The sequence below is a fragment of the Cucurbita pepo genome, unplaced genomic scaffold (assembly GCF_002806865.2).
Source record: "Cucurbita pepo subsp. pepo cultivar mu-cu-16 unplaced genomic scaffold, ASM280686v2 Cp4.1_scaffold000109, whole genome shotgun sequence".
Classification (NCBI taxonomy): domain Eukaryota; kingdom Viridiplantae; phylum Streptophyta; class Magnoliopsida; order Cucurbitales; family Cucurbitaceae; genus Cucurbita; species Cucurbita pepo.
This window is the reverse complement of record NW_019646433.1, coordinates 402,572-410,085: the sequence shown is the minus strand read 5'-3', so window position 1 is coordinate 410,085 and position 7,514 is coordinate 402,572. Positions and strand designations below refer to the sequence as shown.

The following is a 7,514-nucleotide window of genomic DNA, read 5'->3' as shown; positions in this document are numbered from 1 at the left end:
CTACATGCACCATATTTATGTGATATGACTATGTGATGTATAGATTGTGTTGACTATCGATTGTTTATGTTATGTGATGTATGAATTATGTTGACTGTTGACTATTTATGTTATGTGAAGTTATAAATGATATGTTAATAATATATGCCATGAAAATGTTGATCGATGCCATGTATACACGTAGTATTCTCGAGTCATGTCATGAAATGCTTATGTAACTGGAATGTATTTTCATATTATGTAATATGCCATGTAATGTAGGTCATGTGATATGCCATATAATGTAAGAAATGCATATGTGAGGTCGGCAATGCTTATTTAATGTTATGTTAGATATATTAAGGGACCTCATGCATGTATGTATGTCACTTGTATCGGCATTCTTCCCCTTTATGATACGAAAGAAGGAATTACGATATTTATATTCGCCATGATATCATGCGGGCCCTTTTCTGTTCTGTGGTGTCCGGCGACGTGTATCACATGTGCCCGACCAAGTCAGGCCTAGGGGGTATGTATACGAGCCCTCCTGGTGGGTCCATGTACGCGTACATGGGCCGTGTTTGAAGGAGTACCACACACCCAACCCTACCCGAAATAGAAAAGCGTCCAAGGCTATGTAAAGTTTACGAAAAGTTAGGTCCCCCTCATATGTTGCATGTGTTTGCATTTCTAACCCCAACAGTGGGGTGACTTAATGAGTATTTCATAAAATACTCGAGCCATGTGCTACATTTTTTAGGTAAAGGCAAGACGCCAATATACGGTTAACGGCTGAGCTGAAGACACCCTAGAAGTTGGATAGGGAATATTTTTAGGAGTTTAGGTCTATTTCACTATTTTAAGTTATTGAATATTGTTTTATTTAGATTTATTTTGAATTGAGTTAGGGAAAGTTTTATTTTGGGAGATAGGTTTGTTTTTGGATTTGTGAATCTATATAAAAGACTTTGTTGTGTTTTTTGAAGGTTATTTATGATAAGCTTCAGCGTAATGAATTATGTATGCATGGGTGACATCAGCCTTGAAAATAGGTCCAAGAGTAACATGTGGTCGATTGAAATGTAACTCTCATCCCCACCAATACTAGGCCAATATCTAATTGCAACTTAAAACCTTAAAAATAATAATCTAAAATTAAAAATTAAACTTCCTAAATCTAAACATATAAATCCCCTCAAGTTTTTATGGTATGATTAAAATACTTTATTTTATATCATTAAATGTTTAATTTTTATTTTATTAGTACAACAACAATAGGATCCGAACCTCTTATTTGGAGAACGTATATAAATTACTATGACATTATAGTCATGTTAGTGGCATTTTTAAACTAAAACACCTTTAGAAATAATTACTGTGAAACTACGAGATCTTCCGTTCTTGCAACCTCCAGTTTGTCAACCTCCACCAATCTAACTACAAAGCCGCATGTTTCATGCTCACTAAACATGTTTGATATATCACCCACGAGCCATTTCACTACTTCAAAGTATGTAAAAACGTGTTTGACTTCCTACTTTAATTTTGTATGATTCATGATTATAAAAAAAGTCTATCTAAGCATGATTAGAACGGCTATATTGAGAATAGACATTATATGTAAAGTTATGAATTTATATATCCTTGTTTCATCAATGTCTAGCCCGGTTTTACTATTGAAATTTTTCATATGTCTAAAATTTCATGAGCAAAAGAATTCAGGGAATAGGTTTGTGGCTCACGTGCTTCACCTTAAAATACTTAACTTTAACTTCATCTTTCTCACTTTGTTAAAGACTTGCTTCCTTCCATCAACTAGATCAATATTTAATCCATTTCTTGCATTACATTGTCCTTTGAGTAATAATAATTTGTTTTTATATCAATACTTCCTTGGTCATTTTCATTTTAAACTATTTACTCGTTAATATACATTGGTGCATTACTTTCCATCTCTATTGTCATAATATTGCGTATTTTAACTATGTTCAAGACGTCTAACTGAAACATCTAACCTTCCATGGCAAAATCATTTTCATGCATATACTAGCATTTAGTAGCTTACTAAACTACAGCTTCTCATTCACAGTACCAACCTTGCTAAATCTAAACATCAACAATACTTCAATTTACATTCACATTCCATGCAAGGTAAATCATAACATATTCAACATTATAATAAACATAGAATTAAGGCAACAATAATTCAGTTAACTATAATACAGTCAATGGTGTCAAAATTCAATTATGAGTCATAACTTATAATGACTATGCAGTAACAACATATGCAATCAATAATGTTTTCTTCTTTTATCTTAAGCATGACATACCTGACGGTGATGGGACATCAGCAGTGGGACCATGGTTCATGCAAAGCCCTACATCGTAAGCTAGTCTACAAAATCTATAACCTAGAGCTCTGATACCAATTGTAACGGCCCTAAATTTTCTACTTAATCTAAGGTCGCTACTATATACATATCATGAACATAGAATGCAGAAATACTTTATAAACTTTTTCATAAAACATAGCTTTCATCTTAAAACATTGTCATGGACTTACGTGTTCGAAAACATGTTTAAAACGACACAATGAAATACTAAATGAAATAAATAAACATTAAAATTAAAAACACCATATTCTAACCTAAGTCTAAGAAAATAAGTACAACTACCTTATACATGTGTCATGGGCATATACTATATCATAACTTATCATATCTTTGCACGTGTCATTTCACATATCATAACATATCATATATCATAACAGTTACATAACATAACCCGAACATGCCTTCAACATATCACACCATAACATATCGCATCACAATATACCATATCATAAACATATCAATTTAACGCATATAGCATCACAATATATCATATCATAAACATATTAATTTAACACATATAGCATAACATTCACGTAACATCTCATTTCATAACAATTTACATATACAAGCATAAGACATGCGAAGCCATGCGAAGCCATGGGCATGTGCCATCAATCAGCACACAATTATGACAAAAAATAGTTGAGCCGGAGGTTTTCTATGTTATGTATTTGTATATAGCACATCCCTATACATTTTTTTAATTTTCATCCTTTTTGTTTTTAAATGTAAAAAATTTACCATATATTCATTCTATATTTTTTTTATTTGGAAGGATTTGCATTAAAATTTCAAATATCTACTTAATAATAATTATTTATTGATAAAAAAAATTAGCTAATTTCTATATTAGAGTCCATATTAAATAGTTTCTTAATAAATAAAAAAATATAAAAGAAAATTTTAACAAAAATATCAAAAGAATAAATGGAGATTAATATTGTGTTATACTTACCATATTTGAAGAGATTTCCGCCCATATTCAAGTCATGTGAATAAATAACTGATTTAATTAGAGGTTAATCAAATCAATATAGAAATATCATTTAAAACTAAACAAACAATTCTTTTGAATTGAACATGTTTTAGACCTAATTTAATTTTTTGGATAGTAAACTTTTTCAATCCAATAAATCCTTATCAAATAATGAATTCGCCTAATATAACCATAAAATATTTGGTTGATTCGAATTGTTGGAATAATTTACTAAAAAAAATTTAATAAAAATAAATTACTAACATAGAAATCCTTTGTTAATTTGTTTTTAAATACTGATTTAGTTTACTTGGTTTGATCGTGTTCTTGGAGTAACTATTTTAACACTCTAATACATATAAAATAATTAAAAAAAAAAAAAAAACAAACAACAAAAATAAGATGCTAAATTTAAAACGATCTCACTTATTATGTTTCTTTACACATTATATTTTCCTAAAGAGTTTGTTGAGCTAATATTTTTAATCAATCCAACCATTTCATTTACCACCCCAATTTTCACCCTTAAAAAAAAGTAATAATAGTAATAGTAATAAATCCCTTTCTTATTTTTTATTCCTAAATTATCCTATAAAATCATTTTTCCCCTTAATCTAAAAATCATAAACTCACCAAGAAAATTAATCATGGAACTTCCTCCAAAACTCACAAAAATCAATGTAATTTTTCTTCTTCTTTCTCTTTGAATTTCACTTTTTTATTTTTCTTTGTATCATTCTATTGATGGTGTGGGCTTGACTGGTTATTCTACTTTTCATTGGTTTTTCTTTCCGATTACTTAAAATGATTATGAGTTTTTGTTCAAAATCGGGATTGGTTGATTGAAAAACTTTGTTTCTTTCATGTAACCAACACAAAGATGAACTAATAAACCTAACTGCCGTTTTCAACATTATGTTATCGAGAAACAAAAAGAGATTGAATCATATGTGATTTTGTTCGGCAGGTTACTGCGGTGAGAATCTCAGTCGTGATTGTACTGGCATTGGTGAGCTTAGCCACAGTGGACGCTATGAATCCACGTCTAAGTTCGAACTCTCTGAAATTCCAGGCCATCAATTGCCGAAAACACTCGGCGTTGCTGACGGAGTTTGGCGGCGTCGGTGACGGAGTAACTTCAAATACTCATGCGTTCCGAAAAGCGATTTAACATCTCAGCACACTCGCGGCAGATGGTGGTGCTCAATTGATCGTGCCGTCGGGGAAATGGGTGACTGGAAGTTTTAATCTGACTAGCCATTTCACACTTTTTATCGATAAAGAAGCAAAAATTCTTGCATCCCAGGTTCGACCTATCGAGTATTTTATTTTTATAAAGCTAACTTTGGGAGTGGTGATTTGAGAAATTTAATCTATAAGTACTTGAATCCAAAATAAATGAGTCAAATTTGTTCCTCTTAAGCGCAGAATGAATCAAAATGGCCACTTGTGGAAGTTCTCCCATCTTATGGAAGAGGAAGAGATGCTCCCCGTGGACGGTACAACAGCCTCATCTTTGGAACTAATCTCACGGATGTGGTTATCACAGGTGATTATTTTTCTATTACTTTTTCACATTCTATTTTGATTTTTTAAATGGTTTGCAAAATTATATTCTTTATAGGCTTCTGTGCTGTTAGAATTAAATAAAAAAAAATTAAAGTAAATGAAAACATAACAAAAATATTTATAGAAAATAAAGTTGGATTGGTTACATGGTGTAGGTAACAACGGTACAATCAACGGGCAGGGATCTTCTTGGTGGGAAAATTTTAAGAAAGGGGAGCTCAAGGTAACACGACCATATGTGATCGAGATTATGTACTCTGATCAAATCCAAATCTCGAATCTCACTTTGATCAACTCACCTTCATGGTTTGTCCATCCGATTTATAGCACGTTTCACTATTTCACTTCAATCTCATTATACTTATATTTTAGGATTAGGCTTGAAAGAAGAAAAAAAAAAAAGAAAAAAAGAAAGAGAAAAAAAAAGGTTAAAACTTAATAATATACCATTCAAATCATTCCAACTAAAATTTTATATATATATATATATAAATATTATTATGATTTATTTTTAATCTAGTCGGGTTTGGTTGGGTAAAAATGGAGGAATGTGATTATCCAAGGGCTTACTATCTTGGCTCCTGTTACCGTACCCAACACGGACGGAATCAATCCAGGTTCCCTTCTTCTTCACCTTTAAAACCTTAGGGTTCATTTCTTTGTCAATCCCTCTCCCTAATTCTCTATTCGATTTATCAGATTCTTGTTCCAACACTCGAATCGAAGACTGCTACATTGTCTCCGGTGACGATTGCATTGCCATCAAGAGCGGATGAGACCAATATGGTATCAAGTTTGGAATGCCGACCGAGGACCTTGTCATTCGCCACCTCACTTGCATATCACCAGATTCTGCAGGTATCGCCCTTGGCAGCGAAATGTCTGGCGGAATTCGCAACGTTAGGATCGAAAACGTCACTGCAATTAATACACAGTTTGCTGTCAGAATCAAAACCGCTCGCGGACGAGGTGGTTTCGTCAAGGACATTTTCGTCCGAAGAATGTTTCTATCCACGATGAAATACGTCTTCTGGATGACTGGAGACTACAAATCGCATGCAGATGACAAGTTTGATCCCTCAGCATTGCCGGTGATTAAGAACATTAATTACAGAGACATGGTGGCTGAGAATGTTAATATGTCGGCGAATTTGGCAGGGATATCAGGAGATCCATTCACGGATATTTGTATTTCGAATGTGAATATTGGATTGTCGAAGAAGCCTAAAAAGTTGCAGTGGAACTGTACAGAAGTTGAGGGATTTAGTAGTGATGTGGATCCACCGCCATGTGCTCCACTGGCTAAGGCAGCGAAAAGTGGTGGATGTGACTTTCCTGAAGATAAGCTGCCAATTGAGAAGGTGCAGTTGAAGTCGTGCTCTATTGAAATTCCTGCCTTCTAGTAAAGACTTTGTTTTTTTTTTAATTCTATGGAATAAATGGTAATGAAAAATTTAATGAACATATAGATCAAATGTCTTTTCCTTTAAAATTTATAAAACAAAATAATAATAATAATAATAATAATAATAATTTTGAAAATAAATTCTTTCAACTAGATTTGTAATATTTAGTAACACTCAAACTCAAAATCACCGAGATAATACTTTAAATTTGAAAAAATAAAATGAAACCTCTTAAATCCAAATATGTATGAATCTACCATGAAGTTTTTATGGTATTATTACGACATTGTATCAAATTCTGTGTAATCTTTTTTATGTTTTTAGTACAACAATTATATGAGATAGGAATTGAATCTTCAATCTTAAAGAAAAGAGTGCATATCAATTACCAAGTTTGAAAGAATTTAGAGAATAAAAGATAAGAATGAAGAGAAAGGAACCTAAAAAGGAAATTAAGTTGTGTTTAAAGAGAAAAAAAAAGAAGAAAATAATTTAGAATCATCAATGAAGAATTAGGAGATTTTATTTTAGTTGTTTTTAGGAAGTGTGGGTCCATATTTGCTCCCATGGGCCAAATTAGGTGCTCTACTAAAAAAATTTCATATGGTATATGAGTGAGTGTAACGACCCTATATTTCTACTAACCTAAAGTCGTTACCTTCATCATAACATACTTTCTTGTGTGGAAATAAACATTTAAAACTTCATCATAAAACATTTTCATGGACTTACATTGTAACGACTCGAAATTTTCTACTTAATTTAAGGTCGCTACTGTATACATACCATAAAAATTGAATGCGGAAGAATTCATTTAAATAACATAAAACATAACCTTTATCTTAAAACATAGCCATGGACTTACGTGTTTTGAAAACATCTTTAAAACGACACAACAAAATACCCGAAATAAAATAAATAAGCGTTTAAGTTTAAAACATCCTATTATATCCTAAGTCTAAGAAAATGAATACCACTATCCTATGCATGTGTCATGATCTCGAGTTGCGATGCCGTCGTCAGCCGTACAGGAATGTCTTGCCTTAACCTGAAAAATGTAGTAGTACATGGCTTGAGTATTTAAAGAAATACTCAGTAAGTGACCCCACTATTGGGGTTAAATGCAACAATCACATGCAATAAAATGATGGGACCTATCTTTCGTTTCGTTTCATTTCGTTTCGTTTC

General features: G+C 32.1%; 1 pseudogene; it reads left to right on the top strand.

Moving 5' to 3' along the window:
- LOC111783859 overlaps positions 1 to 6,323 on the top strand; it is a 24,645-nt pseudogene extending 18,322 nt beyond the window's left edge.
- The last annotated feature ends 1,191 nt before the right edge of the window (positions 6,324 to 7,514 follow it).